The sequence below is a fragment of the Anser anser genome (genome assembly GCF_964211835.1).
Source record: "Anser anser genome assembly, chromosome: 1".
In the NCBI taxonomy this organism is placed as follows: Eukaryota; Metazoa; Chordata; class Aves; order Anseriformes; family Anatidae; genus Anser; species Anser anser.
In genome coordinates, this window is record NC_139720.1 from 28759251 (window position 1) to 28779808 (window position 20558).

The following is a 20558-nucleotide window of genomic DNA, read 5'->3' on the forward strand; positions in this document are numbered from 1 at the left end:
AGAAGACAGATATATTTAACTAAAGACAGCATGTACTTCAACATTTTCAATTTCTACATCTTCACATCCTGTTGTACCATAACGGTGGTACTAAACCAACAGCTAACAAAAAGATACAAATAATGATAATTTTATCACCCGTCAAGACAGTGAAGACTAGCTTACAGAAAGTCTTACAATCAGATAATTCCCCATGCAAAGATACTTTCTGGAAATTTTATGCATCCATTGAACAAGTGTGTCAAAACTGTTTGCAATGCTTCACAAGATTTATGAGATTTTATCATTATTCCAAGTGATACTGAGGTGAAACCATCTGAACCTGGTGTTTTGGGAGTGACAGGACATAAAATCTATGATTATTTCAATCCCACCTTCATCAGTGAGACACCTTCTCATGCAGTTTTCTTAGCTGAAGCTCGTTCAGAAGAGGTTAAGCAAATGCCATTATGTTTTCAGTTCCACCTGGAAGCACACGGTGGGAGATCACAATGCCATTTAGTCTCAAATACACCCTACCCAAAAGCAGGCTCATTCTGTTGGCAGCAGGTCTTGCAGTAATGAGCATCAATGCTCCTTCACATTGCTTTGTGCTGTCTGCCATGCCTCTGGCTGATGTAGTGCTTTCTTGTACTGAAGATTTCAAATTTGGCTTCTTCTGGTCACTTTCTTTATTTCCTTGTGTTGTTCTTCCCAATTCAAAATAAGGCAACTAGTGGAACAGATGGCATCTAGAAAGAGCTGGATGGGAAGATATCTCTCTCTTAGCCTTGGGCAATGTCAGGTGAAAGTCTGGTGAGCTGATGAACTGACCTTGGGGAGCTGTAATCATATTGATTACTAAAGTGAGGGTAGCTGAACCAGCAGCGTGACAGTGACATGTTTCAGTAATGACAGAAACAAATGAAGGAACGAATGAACACAACAGGAACAAAAGCGAAAAGAAGACCCATTGCAGTCTTTGGTAGCCCATTTACCTGAAACAAGCTGTCCATGCTGCCACATCCTCCTGGATGCCATTCTCTGTTTTGACTGGAGAAAGCAAGGAAAAAGGAAAGGAGGAACAACCAAACACTAAGCAGTGAGTTAGACCTGCAGCATAACTTCCTGATGAAGAGGCCATGCAAGTCAAGAGGAGCGGGGCTGGGAGTCCAGGTCTTTTCATGAGAGCATTGCTCCCTGACAGCTTTCTACTTGGTGGTCCCTGTGAGAAAGGTGAAGGAGCTACGGGGGAAACCCCACCTCCCTCTCAGTCTTTGATAACCTTTCTCTTTTCTCTTTCCAGTTCCTCAACAACAAAATATGAACCTGGGTGCACCAACACCGCATCTTTTCTAGAACAAAAGGGTCACTCTGAGCCAAACCCAGAGCTCCAAGTACCCTCAGCAATGTAGAAGAAAGGAGCAAGAAGAAGAGAGAAAAAATCCTTCTACCAACTCTCAAGATCCCTGGTTATTTCCTTGCTTGGTAATAAAAAAGAAAATGAGATACACTGAAGATCAAAGAGGAGCATCAGACACACTCCAGTATGCGAAGCCTTAAATATGCTTCAGTACAAATGAGAAAGAAAAAAAATCACACTACAGTAGTACTGTCTAGAGCCTTGTATCACTGTCCCCAAGTGATTCAAAGCCATCAAACTTCAGGCATTTGTTTCCCAAGAGATTACACATGTAACAGCACAAAAGCTGTTAACATTATGACTGTTTACTTCATTGGTGGCAGCATCTTCACAGGTGACAAACACTTGCACTTAAATTCATTCTCTCTCTCAGTAGAATGACATCACAGAAGAGAGAGGATGGCATCTTTTATTTGTTTATTTTCCTTTTTTAAAAAATAAAATCTGCACAATAGCAGTCAGTTAATGGCAGTCCCAAGAAATAAAATAAAGGGAAAAAAAAAAAAAGAAAGAAAATAAAACTCTGAGAAAAGAAAACATTGCATTGATAAATTTAAAAATAAAAATTAAAAAAATTGCAATGCTGTTAAATTGGCAAAGAGATAGTAGGAAGTTTACAGCTGATGTGTTCCAGGCTACACCAAAATTATGTATGTGTAAAATGTTCATAATAGAGTATAAAAAGTCTAAAATTTATTAAGGTTTCATGCTGATCCTTCAGTCTGGCAAATGTTTGTAAAAAGAAAAAAAAAAAAAGCAGTGTTAAGTAAACATTTCAGACCTCAACCTTCTTTATATGCCTTTGAACCTTCGCTTTCATGTGCAATACCTGACAGCCCACTGAGAATAAATGCTGAAAGCCCCAAAGATGGGTAAAACAGAATTTCTGACTCAGGAAATAAAGATCAGCTGAATATGATTCCCATATGGCAAACCAGATCAATGGAAAGCAAGACCAAAATTTACAATATCTATACTGTGCAGTACAACATGGAGGTTGTCTTTTATTGCTGGTAGTGAAACTCCCAGTGGCCGAGAATAAAAGCAGACACAAAGATTATACATCCACTAATGGTGAACTCTAAAAATACACATTGATACATTTTGGAGAAAAAAAAAAAAAAAGGGAAAATAAAAAATGTTGAACCTTTATTTAATATTACTGAATACCTAACAGCAATTAGAGCAATCAACTTCCAGCACAAAATCCAGGATTATTAATATAAAGGCATGTTTTCAAAGCCAAGAGAAAAAGAAAAAAAAAAAAAAAGAACAGCAGATCGGATTACCTGATATGAAAAGAAACACTCTTTGCTGTAAAACTAAAACAGCTTCAAGGCTACTTTTGTGATAGCATGTGTGGCTGAATGTGAGAAAATGTATAACAATATTATTACTTTTATTTCAAGATTTCCTGTAAAACCTCAGGTCATGCTCATGAAGACTTCCTTAAAAAGCAATGATAAATCTGATGAACAATTTTTAGAACTTGAAAGAAGGACAATTGGAAGGGGGGAGGTAATCAAGCGGACCTCAACAACGGAACCGACACAGCAACACTGACTTGTGTTAGCAGGGCTTCTCTGCCAGGAATCCCAAAGCAATGCACCTAGCTATCTCTGGTGGTGTCTCAGAGGGCACGTATAGTAAGAAGTCTGTAAGTAAAGGAAAAAAACTCAACTTCTCGGATTCTTCTAATACAGTTCAGATGGAAATACATAAAAGGGAAGAAAAGAAGCTGACAATTCATTTAGTAAATATAAACTGACCAAATTAAGAAGACATAAATCAGCTTTCAAACTTGAGGAAAATATTTGCTCTATTCTAGTAGCAAAGTCTCAACAAAATAAAACTCCTCTACGGGGCTAATAAGCTCTCTCCTTACCTTCTTTCTTGGGCAACATTACCATTAGTTTAGGCCAATAATTCAGGCATCATCTTTGACTCATTCTTCACACACGAGCACCTCGGCGCTGTAGACTCACATATTTACAAAAGTTTTATATGTAAGTATTATAGGATCTTTACAAACCCCATTCTTAAGGTATGTCTCTCCTCTCAAACCATACAGCTAATATTCCCATCCCTCTTATTTCACATCTTGTTCCTCTCTTTTGTTCTAATCTTGACAAATGCAATCTCGTTCCACTGACATAAATCCAGTATCCCATTATATATTAATCACTTATCTTCCATGTCAAAGCCTACCTATCATCTCTCATTCCGTATCTAGAAGTAAACTCCCTTCTCCTTTAGGTCCAGGCTGCCAGCTTCCATCATCTATGTGTTATTTTTTCAATTAAGTGTCTTTAGGCTTTAGGCTTTTTATCCAGGCTGACACCTCACAGATCTGTGAATGTCCACAAGGCTAACTGATTAGCGTCTTCCAAATTGCTTTGGCAGGAGACCTATGGAAAATTTTAAAACAGATTATTTGCTGATATGCTACAATAACTCCTTGTTTTCTTGTTCTTCCTTGTCTGATTCTACCTGCCGTGTCCACTTAAATATTTAAATTGTCCAGTTTCTGGGGTGGGATTCACAGTTGTTCTGTGTTTGTACAGTACCTAGTAGTGGTGTTACGGTCCATCCCTGAGACTCTAAAGGAGTGTCAAAGGACAAATATGGAACTAATGAATACTGATATGCCAATAAGCACACTAAGCACCCTCCTGCTTCCTTCAAAGGAAAAATCAGTGGTCAAACTAACATTCATATATATCATGGTTGTAAGGGATTGCTGGCATAATTCCTTCACCAAACTTGAGCATGTGTTAGAAAAGCCCTTAAATCATAATTTAAAGTTTCCCAGTGAAAGCTACTTTGAAGTCCTTAATAATGTCTTTTTGTGAACAACTACTCTCAGTGTTAAAAACTGCTCTTCTCCTACTGGACTTTGTTATGCCTTTATAAAGTAAACTGGAAACTCTCTATTATCAAGTTTCTCCTCTATATGTAGTCCTATTTTCCTTTTTTTTTTTCAGAAAGTATCCAGAAACTTTTCTTTTTTTTTTTCTATCCAGAAACTTTTTTCTTTTCCTGATGCCAAAAAAAGAAGGAAGGAATTTAGGCAGAAACATCTAGCTTTGTTATTCCCATTTAAGATTTATTTGTTTATACACCCCAGAGTATAAATTCCCAATTTAAATTTAAAACATCCATACTCATCTGATCAGCCAGCATAAATGTCCATGTCTTTTCCAGAGTCACAACTCTCCTCTCTGGATACAGACCCCAATATTGAAAGCAAAGCCTGTAACATTGTCTCTAATTGTATGACCTTGTATTTGCGTGTACTTAGATACTCTCTTACTATATTTGATCTGGGCTCATTTGCTGATCACATTGCTAAGTATCATTCTCTGTCCTCTTAAATTGATATATTTACTCTCCTTTATTTTTTTTTAATTTCACAGAACTAGCAAATTACAAATATTCATGACACCTCCAAGCTATCAAAAAAAAAATTCCTCAGAAATATCAGACCATTCTTTCCACCTCTCATTATTCTGTATTACTTTCTTATAATTTTAAAAAATATTTTCCTAAAATCAAAGTTGTTGGAGGAAATAAAGCAGTAACACTCAACAGAAGTAAAAGACAAAGCAAGAAAACTGTTATCATGTAACACACAACTATTCAACTCTCACTTATGAATCAGATCTTCAGAGATTTCCAATACCTGAAAATACAGTACATGCTTCTCTTGTATTTTTATCCCTTTGATATAAAAATAAAAATAAAGGCAAATTAAAGACACATCTCCAAACTATAAACTGAGCTTGCTTTCTGTCCCTCTCGCTCGTTCACAAGCAGAATTGTGTTGCTACCAAACCAGCTTCCCGCACAGCATGCAAGATCAGTGCGGCTCTAGCGTCTTCCCTGATGAGCCCCAGCTGTGGAGGATGGAAATCTTGCACGCTGCAGAACATATGGGGTACCAAGTTTTAATAGCCTGATTCTGCAACACTCAGTTCAGGAAGTTTTTACACATCCTATTAATTATAATAATATCAGTGAGGCTTACCCAGCAAACAAGCCAAAGCAGCTGAGCTCTGCAAGAAGTTTTTCAAAGGTATAATGGAGTTAACCAAAGGGCATTAGTAAGTACTGAAGGAAAAGGAGGGGAGATAATAAAAACAGGCAATCAGCTACAAAACATGAGATGAGACTTGAAGGCTACTATTCCCTCTTTCAAGCATAAGATTGATTTTCTACTGCATCCCTAAGCAAATTACTTGAATCTTTAGCCTCACAGAAATCAGGTTCCACTTTAACTTTCTCCTGATACATCTGACATTTCAGCTGACATGAAGCACTTTCCATACAACGATTTCGGTAAAAATGTGATGGTTTCTTGTGCCACCACTGTATTTTATGCAGCTTCTTCACCTTGCAGTATTCCTCTAGTTAGATACAAGTTTTAGGATCCTTCTTCTTCGATGAAATCATTTTTTCTTAGAATCATCTCCTCCATTGCTAGGATCAACTTTAAATAGGCATGAGAGGAAAGAAAACTGAAAAAAAAAAATCATAATATTTTGCAAGCAAAAGCAACCAGAACAATTTCAGAGCTACGGTCTCCAGAATTAGTGGTGCTGTTGAAAACTTCCAAAAGGAAAGATTAGAACGGAGGATTATGGTGGAGGAAAGTTTTCTCTGTCCCATATTCTGGCCTCCAGAAGTAAGCATCTCAGCACAATCACAGGGGCACGCTCGCTTAGCACCTCAGCCCTGACACGCCGTGGCCGCAGCTCTTGTCCAGAGCTCTGTCCCTGCCATCCAGAGAGCTACAGACAGAACCCTAATGCTCTTGTTTCTCCAAGACCCTAATATTTACAGCTGAACACGAGATGAGTTAAAGCATTTTGGAAAGCTAGGAAGCAAGTTATGCTGTCTGAATAGATATAACCCTTGTATTTTCTGAGAGTTCTGTAGCAAAGAGAATACACTGTAATCCCAGAAGCTCAAAAACCATAACTAGTCTCCTTTAAAAATGGGGAGGAATGGAAGTTTTCCTCCTCTCTTCATCTCTTCACTATCAGCAGCATTATTTCCTTTTTTGTTTGTTTTTTAATTTGTACGTATTTTTTATTTGTCTGAAGATTTCAGAACTCTTCTGTCTGTCCATTATGCATGCACGTGAAAATTATTACTCTGCCATCCACAGCAGGCAACTGATACGTTTTCCTTTATATGGACAAATTCACACATAGCGGCAGCACACGCTTTTTCAGTCAACCACTTAACTATTTGTGAGAAAGTAGAGGAATGCAAGGCACTAGGACTCCTAGTTTCTATTTCTAAGAGTCACACACTTCCAAAGATGAACGAAAGCAGCATCTTCCTTGGCATCATCTGCAATGACTGGGTTCCACCCTGCACATGGAAATCATGGGCTCCTACTTTGGCCAAGTTAACCAAGTCAATTATCATTAAAACACTAATCCCTTGTAGAGAGGGTCACATTGCATTAATGTGACTTACCCAACCACTCAGAGGGGTGTACGCTTTCTGAAACACAATGTGGCAAAGCAGATGACCCATACGTCTCCTAGACTACGGATCCGAATTTCAGATTTTTTATGAAGTGACTTTAGTGCCAACATTCATCCATTCACTTTCCATATAAGATAACTGAGAGTTATCTCCACTAAAGAAAGAGTAGTTAGCCTTAATGAATAGTAATTATCAGAGAAGGCATACTCACTTTAACAACACCCAATATAACAGATAGGCCTATTCTTGTTTCTATCTAAATCTGCCTTAAATAAAAAAAATACTTAAATGAAAACAAGATGATCATCTTCTTTTTCTAAATAAATAAAACCACATAAAAGCAAGAGCTTCCACAGCAGAGTCTACAGGAGGTGCAGAAATCATGCTTCACGAAATAAATTTGCACTACTTAGCCTTTGTCTCAGTTTGCAGTGGTTTGTTATTGTTTTGAATCTTATTTATTTGTTTATAAAATACTTAAGTTATTAGTGGTCAAATCTACCATCCCATACAAACATGCAACCATCAACAGAAGATTAAACTAAAAAAAAAGAGTCTGCATGAGATTATACTGAACTGCAAACAGTGGCAAAAGCAATTAATCAACCTTAAGCGAGCAAAAGCCCTAGATCAACAATAGTGCTTAAAACAAATTAAAACTTTGCAAATGGTCACAGAAATGGTCTTTTTTATATCAAGTATATCAAACTTTTAGGAGGCTTCAAACTGTTTAAATTGCAAACCAAAGACAGAAACTTTGCTTCTGTAGTCACTATATATATACATATTGCTAGATTATTTTTTAACTTCTTCTCACTAACAACAAAAATGCAGGCCTTAAATGAAGTTTGAAGTTCTGGAAGAAAAAATGCCTTTGATGTCATACTGCAATAAACAAATTGGTCAAGTCAAGAAAACATTTCAGAAAATGTTGATTTGTGGTACAGCTACCAATTAGCCATTTTTTGTTTGTTTTTACTTTTGTAAAGTTCACTAAAACTGTATTTACTGCCAGTACTAGAGATTTGCCAAGTGGAAATCAAAAGGTATGGTTTTAATTTCTGCAAAACATGTTATGTGGGAAACGGATGCTAGAGCTGGAAGTAGTTTAAGCACAATCACTAGCTATTTTACACAGGCCTTATTACAAGATGCACACACACGTGTGTGTGAAATAAATTTAAATTACAGAATTTTCTTTAGAGCATTATAAAACTCCAGTATGAATTATGAATACTTATCTAATAGCTAATTCACTTTCTCTCAGATCTTCTATGACAAACTGAACAGTACAAACTACTGCCGCTGTACCCAAAATGTCCAGAACGCTTTGCAATAATGGAATCTAGTTGATCCACTTCAGCAATGGTAAGACTTCATCTTGTAAATATCACATTCACATTAAGCCTCTAGATGCAGGGTAAAAAATATCGAGAAGACAAGTCTCTTACAGGAGGTTTTAAGAGGCCCATTCTCACCTTTCCGTAACTGATGCAAAAAGTGATTTGGGGGCTAATTCAACAAGAACTGTTTTCTGAATACTCATAATCACTCATTTTTTTTCATTCAGGATTTTCTTTTGCTGGATATGCATGGTAATTTCACCTTGAACTAAAACCCAAAACAGTAACGCAAGAGCAGGAAAGAGGCTCACTCAGCACCTGACTTCAATGCTTCACAAGGAGGAAGAAGAGGAGCTCATGCTCTCTTACCCCAAGAGAGTCCCTACCAGCCAGTTGGAGAGGCCGGGGAGGATGCTTCTAGCTGCTCCCCTGGCTGCAGCTGGGCCACAGCAAGAGAAGCACAGGGAACACCCATCAGGAAGCTGAGTATGGAGCTCACCTGTACCTAAGCACTGGCAGATGTCAGGGAGAGGCCCTGAGCCTTTCTCCAGAGATCACTGGCACAACATACTCATGTCCACGGACAGAGTGTATGAAACAGCACCAGACCAGGAGAGACAGACTGAATCCAAGACCTCTGCCTGTCACAAAGCTTCTCCAGTTACGTTACTGTATTTCTTGTCCACCTCCATCGTGACTCGAGTCCATTTTACAGCTCAAAGGATTACACTACAGTTGAGATAGTATTAAGCAAATTAACAGAATGCAGTGCTTTAGATAAAGAATACCCTACACAAAGAAATAACCTACTGAGAAAAAATACTGACATAACCTTAAAGTAAGTCAGAATATATTTTCACATGTATTTCCATTCTTAAGAGCTCAGGTTAAGAGTGTAAAATGAACACTTTCCTCATACAGTTAAAATACCCTTTTTTAGAAAAGGCTAATTTCAGAGGTATCTAATTTCTCTCAGAAATAGTTTCTGCACATATTTAAATAATTCATAAGAAAAAATCACTGTCTAGTGAGAGAATTATAACGTTGGCTTAGACCAACTAAAGCCAGGTTTGAGCAATACTGCACCACCACCAAAAGAGATGGTTTTGGTTAATTCTTCTCATTTGGACAGGATCTCTTTCATTAGGTCATTAGATTCTTCATTTTTCTTCTGCCTAAGTGTAAGGGCCACCACAAGCCGGTACAGAATCCAGGCAGTTAGTAAGAAACAAAATTATCTCTGAACATGAGAGGCAACACAAAAACCTGCTTCTGCTATCCTTTGTCCATACAGTCTTAACTTGCATTGAGGATATTTTTTCCCTTCTAAGAACACGACTCAGTTCACGCAGTTGCTATGCCTAGAGTAGGACTAATTTCTCAGTCTTGAAAGCCTTTCAGCAATGGAATGGGAAGCGGTAGATAGATTAAATTAGAAGATCAGAGTTTACAGTCATTGAGCTTCAGAAAGCAATTTACTGGCATTCTCTATTTAATTATCTCAACACCTCATAACCATTAATGAATTTATCTTTACTGCACTGAGATTAAGCAACTCTACCCTAAAGTTCCACGAGAAGTCTATATCTGAGCCAAGAATTACACTTATAAATTTTAGGATAGCACTTTGTCTATATCACCATCATTCTTCCCAATGCTAAAAGCAGTTAATTTCAGCCTCATGAGCCGTGACTGCTGCCCCCCTCCCCCACCTACTTAAGATAAAAAATAATGTTTGTTTCTCTTAGGGCCATTCTTGCCCACTCCATCCCTACTGCTGTGCTCACCCCGACAACAGTTTATTGAACCTAAGAAAAGCAAGTATTTCTCAGTTATAGGCTGATAGCCTGATGTGCAGAACTTGCTCCCCCTCTCCAACCCACAATGCCCCCTTGAGGCAAAAGGGAAGGGAAATGAAAAAGTTATTTTTTAAAAAATAAATAAATTGAAAAAAAAAAAAAAAGCTGAACTGCAGTAAAAGAGCAAACCGGGGAAAAAGAAAATTGAAAACCACAAAGGCTGTCCACACTTATGACACTCATCTTATCTTCCTCTGCTTAAGCAGCCTTTTTTTTTTTTTTCATGACCTCTTTTCTGGTGTGAAACTTCATCCTCTTCACTACTGTTTAGAGCAGTTTAAAGAAGGTTGCAGTTCTGAAATCCTTTTCACGTGCCCTAAATGCTACATGCACACTTAGGTATCTGGTAAAAATAATTGGAGAAATACTTTATTTTAACTTAACTCTAATTAAACACACATTTCTATAAGGCAAACAAATGCAGGGAAGTGAATAGCCATAGGTATAAGAAAAAGTACTAACTTTTGTTGTTTAGAAAATTTAATCTTTAAATCTGATATAGTCCAGTGATCCCCTACAGATCCCCAATAGGCATGGCTCATCCCTGTATATCAAGAGCTAAACAAGAAAGTAAAGATTTCTGGTGGGCTTTCAAGTTTGTGCCTGAAGTCTTCCGTTTAGTTAGCTCTAACTGAAGTGTAAAAAAGAAAGAATTGTAGTCTATCTGCTGTACCTGATACTTCTGATACTTATTTTTTTTTTGTATTTTTGTATACATCAGAAGTACAAAAACCTTCTGGAGTCAATGATTTGCATGAGGTTAATAAATACTGGTAGGAAAGGTAGTGGAGAACAAATCCAATTCTCTCAATATACTCTACCATCTTCTGTTAGCAGGCACATACAAAACACAATGAGAACAAATTACATTCAGATGGTACCAGTGTTCAGGATTTTAATATCGCTCTCCTCACTACAACTATATAAAACTCTCTGCATAAAGGTTACCTCTAACACATCTTCCAACTCTTAAACACATTAAAAAACACCCTTATTACACTGTACATTTAACCACAACACAAGAAAAGGTTAGTTCCCAATAATAACCTTATAAAGAAAGTACGGTATCAGTTAAATGGATTTTAAGTAAGGGTCCAAGATCATATTAGGCAGCAATTATAAGCTACAAATTGTATTTCATATCTTCAGCAAGAGTTAGCACAAGTCTTGCTGAGTCAAATCTCTGCTATAAAGCAAAGCCCCTTGACGTGTTTTAAATGCTGCAAGCAGCTGAGCCCTGAGGGGTTAAAGCTAATGCTAAAGCTAGGCTTGAAGAGTTGACCAGGTAGCTCGTGGCCATAGATCTAAGCATGTCAGTCACAGGCAAGTGTACTGTGCTCTGGTCACGAGTGAAGGCCAGAAGTAATAGATCAAGTTCATCAGCTGCTGCGGAGCCTACCAGAGCAGCAGCAGGGCGAAACATTAGTTTCACTGAGCCTACAGCCATCTGAACAGTAAAGGTGACACTGGATGGTGACTCATTATTTCCAACTGTCAAATGAAAGTAAATGTATTAAAAGAGTTTCTCCCAAATAGTACATCCTGGCAAAGACCCTCTCAGTGTCAGGAGTAAAAAGAAACAAAACACAGGACAAAAGAGCCCATCCCCAGCAGAAGACCTCAGAGGAGAAGCAATCTGTTACCGCATCGCCTCAGTGTAGCAAAACAGTAGCCTTTGCAGCCTGACCCAAGGCATCACCTACAAAAACCACAAACCACCACTCTCTGCAGCCATGCTCTAAGCACTCACCTTGCCTCATCTCCCCGCTTTTCCAGGAAAGTCCCCCTGGCCCACAACAGAGCAGGGAAACCTAGAGGACATGCATCGTGTGTGTCGGGGACTTCCCCGCTGAAAGAGGTCCCTACGAGGAGCAGCTTCCTCCCTCCCAGCTATGCCACCCAAGGCTTGGGTCTGTGTTTTGTTTTGCTACCGAAGCATTCCAGTGTGTGTCAGTTTGGATTGCAACATAAATATTGTGCAACTGCAGACTCGTTAGTTCCAATTATGGTAATATTGCAGGTGACAACGAGAAAGATTTTTTTTATAGTCTGTGGTCATATTCTGCTCCCAGTCATCTATGACTTAGATGAAGAGAAATTCAGCTGGAGAAACTGTTGTTAGTAGCTGAATTTAGATAAAAGTGTACGCCTAGCATTGACTTGAAAAACCGGCAGCTTCCCCATTCTGGTAATAATTTAGTCATAACAACAAAGAACTAAAGAGCAGTCACTGGGTATAGAAAAAATATTTATAAAACTGTATTTAAATGATACATAGGTATAATTAGAGGTTTTTATATAAGCACCATTGATTCACAAAATGAACAGGCGTCTACATATAAAACAGTGAGCAGTTAAAGTTTAAAGTTTTATTCTAGCTACTGAAGACATGTACTGAGTAAGAGGTTAAAACAGCACTGTAGTTAAGTCCAGGACAGTAGGTTCCATTTTTACACACAATCACATAATTATAATTGTATTCTTTTACTGAGTCACACATGAAGATTTAAAGTATGAGTGCCCAGTCTGCAACCTGGGAGGCCCAGTCAAGCATCATGCAGTTTGCACCACCCACCACTTTTCTCAGACCTTACAGCAGCTCTCCTCTCACACAACAAGCAAATGGCAAGTAGGGGAACTCGCAACAAATGGCAGTAAGGAGGTACCACCAGAACACTGCCCCACTGCCTGCTCCTTTTCTGCTCTGGAGAAGCCTGAAAGAACAAGGTGCCTCTTGGAGAGGACGAAACAAAATGTATAGGCAGTCCAACCAACCTATAGCAATACCCTTCCTAGATAAATACCTAGGGAATTACAGTTGTTCAACCACTACATTGCTCGAGAAGCACGGACATAGCTTCTGGGAACTTACTGAACAGATCCCATAGTAGCACAGATCACACAGCACACAACACAGCAGCACCATGCAGGGCTACCACGCTTCACTGAAAAGGATGGACACCACTGATTTAAAAGAAGCATATGTGTTCATTTTTTAAGGAGCATCTTCCTCGTATGTCTGGATCTTCACCAATGATGTACCTAACTGCTGCACTTTTTCGGATTCATTTAATGAACAAATGGAAGTGAACCCTTGAAAGTGTTTAAATATAAAAAAATCACTTTGAATAGGTGATTTTCGTCTTAGTGGTAACTTGATCAGAGCATATAGGTCCAAGAACTTGTATTTAAAGAAAAACCAAAAACACTTGGACTTGGCAATTTTCACTGGTAACGTAAAGATCATCTCTGGGTTGTGTTTTGAAACTTGCTTTGTCATCACGATTTGTCCCTCTCTTTTGCGGGAGTAGTGGAGACAACACTATTTTGGTAAGTGTCACCAGGATTTTTGATACTGCAAAAATTAAGAAAAAAAAAAAAGAAGCCAGCAAGACACACAGTCTTTTGGATAAACAGGCAACTGACAAGGAGCAGTCTAAGGAGTCACCGTTATCTGTTTCTTGAGACCTGTCATCGGAGTCCAGACAAAAAGGGATAGGGGACAGGAAGTTGAATTCATAATTAAATATTCAGTTGTGGAAAAACTATGGGATTAAAAATAATACTCCCTCAGGAAAGAAAAAAGTCTTCCTTGCTAATTTGTGGAATCTTGCTTTCCTTTGCACTGGTATGGCTTAGCCACACATAAGTAATCTGTCACCAGTCTCATCCTAGGCAGTTCTGAAGAGCAACCAAGTAGCCTCAGAAAAACCTCAGACACTTGTTTTGCACATGAACATACAAATACATCTGAAGTATCAACAAATCTCCATGTCTAAGCTGAAACTCTGAGTAAACACAGGCAGTCTTCATATCAACTTCAGAAAATTTTGGATGCATGCTTCTTTAGAATGTTTTCTGTCCCATAAACTGAGGTTCAATAAATCTACCCAATGGATTTTCCCTTTGAAGCCTGTAGCTTTCTTCCTGGGAAGCTGTTGATGGATGTGGGTGCAGATGCAGACACACGCCACTCCCAAAGATGCACAGCTCCACACCCACCACAGACACTTTTCAACCATCATCAATTTCCCCACCAGTGTCCTACAAGAATACACGAGTATTTTGGCTATGTTACCATTCTCCTGGCTACTCAGTGATCACTTGAAGATCCCAGATGAACGAATGAACGAACGAACGAACGAATGAACAAAAGAAAGAAAGAAAGAAAGAAAGAAAGAAAGAAAGAAAGAAAGAAAGAAAGAAAAACAAAGAAAGAAAAAACGAACGAACTTACATTTTTTTAAAACTTGCCATGTGAAAGTTCAAAAGATATAAAATTCCAGTTGCTCTGGTACACTTCACACCCTTTCCAGATCAATCATAAACAGAGGCCCAGGAACAGACTGGTCAACACTTCCAAGGTTAAACACATCTCCCACAAAACTCTTCCACAAGACATCATTCACTTAAAATAGAATTAAATACCAAATATGTCCAAGTTTCTGTCACAATACGCTTTAATTCCTTCTTATTAAGCACAAGAATGTGCAAGGATTTATGACATTGTGTGAAACTTCTTCTGCATATTCAACATAGTTATCTTATGAACTACTGACCACATATATTCTTCAATGTACACTGACAGTTACTGTGTACTGAAAACAATTTACAGGCATCATCACAACATTAAAAGTAATTTAAATGCATTCAAGACTGGTAACAAATGAGTCTGAGTGAATTTCTGGGCAAAACATTACATGATCTTTAGCAAAACAACATCCTAATATTTACACAGCTTTAGCACCCGTATATTCCACAAATTCATTTTCAATTGAAGAATCATTTTTACCACATACCTGGGAGTCTTCAGCACTCTGTCTCTTATGTTTACTGTGCTGTACATAGGATAATAGTTTATTCCTTATCTGAATTAAGTATCTGCTTACACTAAGACGAAAACATATTGACACAAGTGGAAAACATAACAGTTCATCAGCTATGCGCATCTCTGCAGTCTGTGCACACCTGACTGCATTAGGTTTTTGTGTTTTCATTTTTAGGTCATGAGAATACTGTAAGTACTGTAATGAAACCACAATTCCGTCTGTGTTCTCTCACTGAGTAGTGCCTTGAATCATAAATATTTCAATTACTGTGTTTTAGACTCCAAAAGATACTAGCCTCTGTTTTCTATATACTTTTCTTCCCCTTTATCTTCAGAAGAGCTCTGCCACACCGGGAAAGTGATGCTTAGCACTGCACTAATTAAACATCAACTTCCAGCACAACAACTAATAAATAAGTTTTCAAAGACACACACTGTAACACACACTGTAAATGACAAAACCTAAGTATTTTTTGAAATAGCTTACAGCACTCTTAAGGCCCAAGCTTTGACGAGCGTCAACTGACATAACTCCTCTGTGCCTGCTAAAACTGCGCCTGACTGCATGCAGAACGCTGCCATGGAGAAAGTTGGTTGCTCCTTCTCTTAGATGTAGTTACGGTGAAAAATGCATTTCAGATATTGGCCATCAGATAAAAATCACGCTGCCTTTTCTCCTGCAAAACCACACTTTCCTAGCGGCTCCCCCCTCACCACGCTGGCTGGCTCTGTCCCAATCACTTGTTTTCTCTGGCCGCTTTCCACAGCACTCCCAAATCTTCATTGTTTTTGTGTTGTCACTCTCCTTTCCAAAGCCCTTCGTGGCTTCCCACAGCTACCCCTTAAAATTTCCTTTACATTATTTGTAAGTGGTAAAACTTGACAGTTTCTGATCTAATTTCCAAGCAGATAAACGTCAACTGCAGGTTTTACTGCATATGATTACCCACAGCTTTTTTTTTTTTAACCAGGTGGGTTACAATGCCAGAAGAACATCGAGCCTCCTAAATATTAACAGTAAGAGTTACAGAAAGAGAAATCGACAAAATAATTGACAGCAACTTTTTTTACAACAAGATTTAGCTTTGATTGAATGCTGGGGTTTAAATGGTGTTTAGGGATATATTCACCTTTTAGCTTTTCTCAGCCGTTCCTGGGCAAATTAAAATTCAACATCTGATAGATCCTTAGCACAATATTATGCTTGAAATAACTCAGCAGCTCGGAGACTACCCCTATGAACACAGGTTCCTTAGTTTGCAGACAAGAGTTATCCAACTTGGCCTTGTGGGAGAAGCGGTGCAGCACACGGAGCTCGTACAGCCATTCCCCTTCCTTCCCCCAGAGGACAGACCACCAAAATAATAGTGGTTACTTCTGTTAAGATCACAATGTTTTAACGCCTGCATGTGTCAGATACATAATTTGTCAAATTATCTCAAACACACAAATTCAAACTACCTCAAATACACAATCCACATTTTTAAAATATGCACCATGCTGTTTTAGGCTGAAACCCAGAAGCTGGATAATTTAATAAATCGGTATTTAAATTTTTGAGAAATTCTGATCAAAGTTGCAAAATACGCATCACGTTGTGAGAGCAAAAACAAGTGACTTTCAATAGGACTGTTCATATTCCTTCAGCAAAACATCAGTCTTATGAGGTACAGGCAATTTTTCATAAAAATGTAAATACTTACCCGAAGAAGCAACGTGCTTAGAAAAAAAACTTCCTAGTTATATATAATGATATATCATCTAGCCTCAAAATGTCACTCTTCAAACGCATTTCCAGTTTGGGGCCCAACAGCAGAGAGGACAGGCTACCTCCCAGGGGGACGGAGCTGGCACGGGCCTGCTGCAGTTGCGCCTTCCTCACAACATCCTGCAGGCAAACTAGCTTAAACGGGGCTGAACTGAGCAATTTGTCGAAATGCTTAATTTGATGCAATTTGCAGCCATGGTCTGGGGCATGCAAAGGTCCAAGGGCACGCTGAGCAAAGGGTCTGCGGCCACCAGTGGACCAGAAACTTCTCTCTCACTACAGGGGGTGGGTGGGGGGACGGGGAAGCAAACACCCCTCCCGCCTGCTGAATGAAGTGGCTGCCCATCACTTCAACCTACCTGCCCGTTCCCACGCACAGCCCCATCAGTCAGAAAGTCACCTCTGTTATCTACAGCCCCAGCAAAGCCCTCTGCCGCCGTCGGTGACAGGCATCCAAACTTCGGGCCCGTCGAGCGTGCTGCTCACGGCATCCAAGGGCTCGGCTCAGCCCGCAGCAGCAAGCCTGACTAGCGCACATATTTCAATGTGAAACCAACTGCAGCGAAACCCTTTCCAGCTGCAGCTGTAAGGAGGAGGACGTGTGATTACTATTTGCAGGAAGACGATATAGCTAAGTGAATGGATAAAAAGTTAAGCCTACAACGCTCTCGTTCCCCCTTCTGAACAACCTTTACAATTCACTAAAAATGCTTAATATAGTCGGTAGTATAATACAACGTGCTTAACATTTCAATTTAATTTGCCTTAGAATGGGAACTGAAAACATGATATTAAATGCCATTCCACGCATAACTCACTCTTCGGAGCTCAAACTTTACTTTCTAGCATTACCCCAAACTACATTTTGGTGCACCGGTGAACGTTGAAGCAACTGTTCATTAAAAAGATTATTTTCAGCTACTTCACTGATGACAGCACAGACGAGCTATTGCTGGCACTTTTAAATCCAGCTTCCTGACACAAAACATTGTCTTGCCCTTAAAATGCAAATATAGCAGAAATGGAAAGAAAAAAAAAATAGCAAGCAGAAAAGCCAAAACAGATGCAAATCTTGCATCAAAGGATACAGATGCCTCTTATAATTTGAAGTATACATCTTGGAAGATTTAAAAAGGTAGTAAGTGTCATTAAAAAGGAGAAGAAAAGATTATCAGTGTTAAATGATACTTGTGGGACTGCTCCTTGTTTTTATGCCAATCTAGCAGTTTTGAAATTTGAGTTTAAAACTAGCCTTGGAAACACTCGCACTAAGGTAAGTATGTTCATTCTGTGACAGAGCGAATGTGGAAGCAAACCTCCAAACAAATAACGCTGAACTATGATACTGAGGTTACTTTACTGTAGCTAACCTGTTCTATAATTTCATTTTTTTTTTACTCAGTTTTTCTGGTGCCACTAATTTACACATGCAAACAAGAAAGATTTCAGATCAAAATAGGATGGATAACGGGAATCTAAATGACAAGCATTCCTTTTAATGAGGATTAGTTGAGAGGTATGCTACAGTGGCAGCGAAAAAATAGATAATTCGCATTACTTCTAAACCCACTAGCTGCCACGAAGTTTAAAAAGAGTAATCACTTGAACTGTACCAAAAATTAGTATTTCATAACCATGTTGATAGCATTTTTGAGTTTCAGGGTGATTTGCAGTTTTCTCCAGTCAAAATCACTCCATAAGTACTTCTCAGTGACCTATGTCCTAAATCATTTTCAATCCCTACAAGCAAGTGACCTCTTCATGATCTGACTCACAAAGAAAAAACATGGTGACTCCCACCAACCATTCTTTTTTAAACCACTATCGGAACTAAATTTTTCCAAAATAAACCTGGCAAAAAAAGAAATGGAAAAAAAGGGCCCTCAGAATTCAAGAAATATTAATTAATCACACTATCAGAAAGATAGATAAATACCAGTCCTCACATTTTGACGATGAAAAACAAAGAGGCTAAGTGACATTTTCAATGACACATAGCAAAACACTGCCACAGCACGGATCAGATCTCAGAAGTTTTCTATTGTTTTCAGCCCACTAGCCTTGAATAACTCCTGTGCATGCAATGCTGAATCAGGTATATTCAGAATATAAAAAGCTTATTCTAGTTCATGTAAACCAGTCCAGAAAACAAAGCCTATGCTACAGTAATATTTTAAAATACATTAAAGTCCATGAAGAACATTTCTGAGAAAATATAGCCTTAATCTTAAAATGATAGTTTTGGTGCATCTTATTACAGAAATCTTAAAAATGTATTAAGCAACAGATGATTACTAAAAAAAAAAAGCAGTCACTTCAAAAATCTCTATAACTCAACACCTAGCTATGGTACAGACCCTACTGAGGTTTAAAAATAGTGCCATGGATTGATTAATTAAAATAGCCCAAGCTCAACATACTTGCTTTACTCTTCCTCACACTCTGTAAACACTAATTAGGTTGCTCCTTACAGAACCTTTGGTAATTTTACACAAATTTACACTAAAGAGAAAGCTACAAAACATTTAATTTTTCTCCTCTCCCAAATGTTACCAACACTTTACTCAAACATAGGTCTTGTGACAAAACCTAAGAATCCCTGAGGTTAAACTAAAAACAAAGAAATACCCAAATATTTATACAATTGATTCTGCTCAAGCTTGCAGGTTAATGTTCCTGTTACATCTTACAGCCTACACTAGTAAGGCCGCACATGAAGCAGCCTATTTCAGGTCCTAGGTATTAAAATAAATCAGAATAGCTAATTATGCATCACTTTGTATGTCACTAAGTGACCTATGAATTGGCATGAAGGTTACTTTATGTATTTTGGGAATGCTCTGTTTGAAACACTGTTTCCTTTCCCTCAACTGTTTAGTAATTTACTATTCCAAACAGTTAAACAAATGATTTAAGTATACAAAAATGCTACAGAACACTACTGTTTTGAAAGAATAACATTAAAACAGTGCTTAAGTGCAAAATAGGCATATTTTCTATATCTATACTAAATATGAACAAATTACAGTCAGGGAAAGCCTTAAATTAAAAATAAATACTAATTTGAACACTAAAATCTATATCTCACTCGAAAGGGTTTAGTGTAGCATTAGAGAAGCGGATTTAATAATTAATCATATTTTCTTTAGAGTAATATTACTAGCAGTAATGTTTTTCCTTAATGGTTTTAAATTACCTAGCACAGGAAAAAAAAAATGTGTCAAAATCTCTTAAACTTTATCTGACTTCTTTTTTTCCCCCCCACAAATTAACATGGGAGCACAGACAGAGCGCACAACTTCCTAGTCCCACATTGGTAACGAAATTTGCAAGGGCCTGATCCAAGGGCATCGAGGCAACGAAGTGATTCCCACTGATGTCAACAGAAAGCTTCCTGCTGACTCGAGGGAGTTTTGGATAGGGGCTTTCATGCAGGGAAAAGACCAGGGGAAATCCTCTTTGGAAGGGGACTGTCCTGGTTCCAGTTAGGACAGAGTTAAGTAGCTCATAGTAGCTGGTAGGGTGCTATGTTTTGGATTAGGATGAGAAGAGCGCTGATAACATGCTGATGTTTTAATTGTTGCAGAGCAGTGTTTACACCAGGCCAAGGACTTTTCGGCTTCTCGCTCTGTCCTGCCAGCGAGCAGGCTGGGGGTGCAGCAGGAGCTGGGAGGGGACAGACCCAGGACAGCTGACCCAAACTGGCCAAAGGGGTATTCCATACCATCTGACGTCATGCTAAACAATATATAGGGGTGGCTGGCCGGGGTGGGGGGGCCGGCTGCTCGGGAATAGGCTGGGCATCGGTCAGCGGGTGGTGAGCAATTGCATTGTGCATCACTTGTTTCTTACACATTAT

The 20558-nt window shown here is 38.6% G+C and overlaps 1 protein-coding gene and 1 long non-coding RNA gene across 12 annotated transcripts in view; one reads left to right on the forward strand and one right to left on the reverse strand.

The window, feature by feature from the left end:
* FOXP2 (forkhead box P2) overlaps nucleotides 1-20558 on the reverse strand; it is a 440428-nt gene that overhangs the window by 417203 nt on the left and 2667 nt on the right. The gene's annotated exons all lie outside the window — the stretch shown is intronic.
* On the forward strand, nucleotides 832-14294 carry LOC310892629. Its single transcript, XR_014578265.1, has 2 exons — nucleotides 832-1081; nucleotides 1286-14294. It is a non-coding gene; the product is annotated as an uncharacterized lncRNA (long non-coding RNA).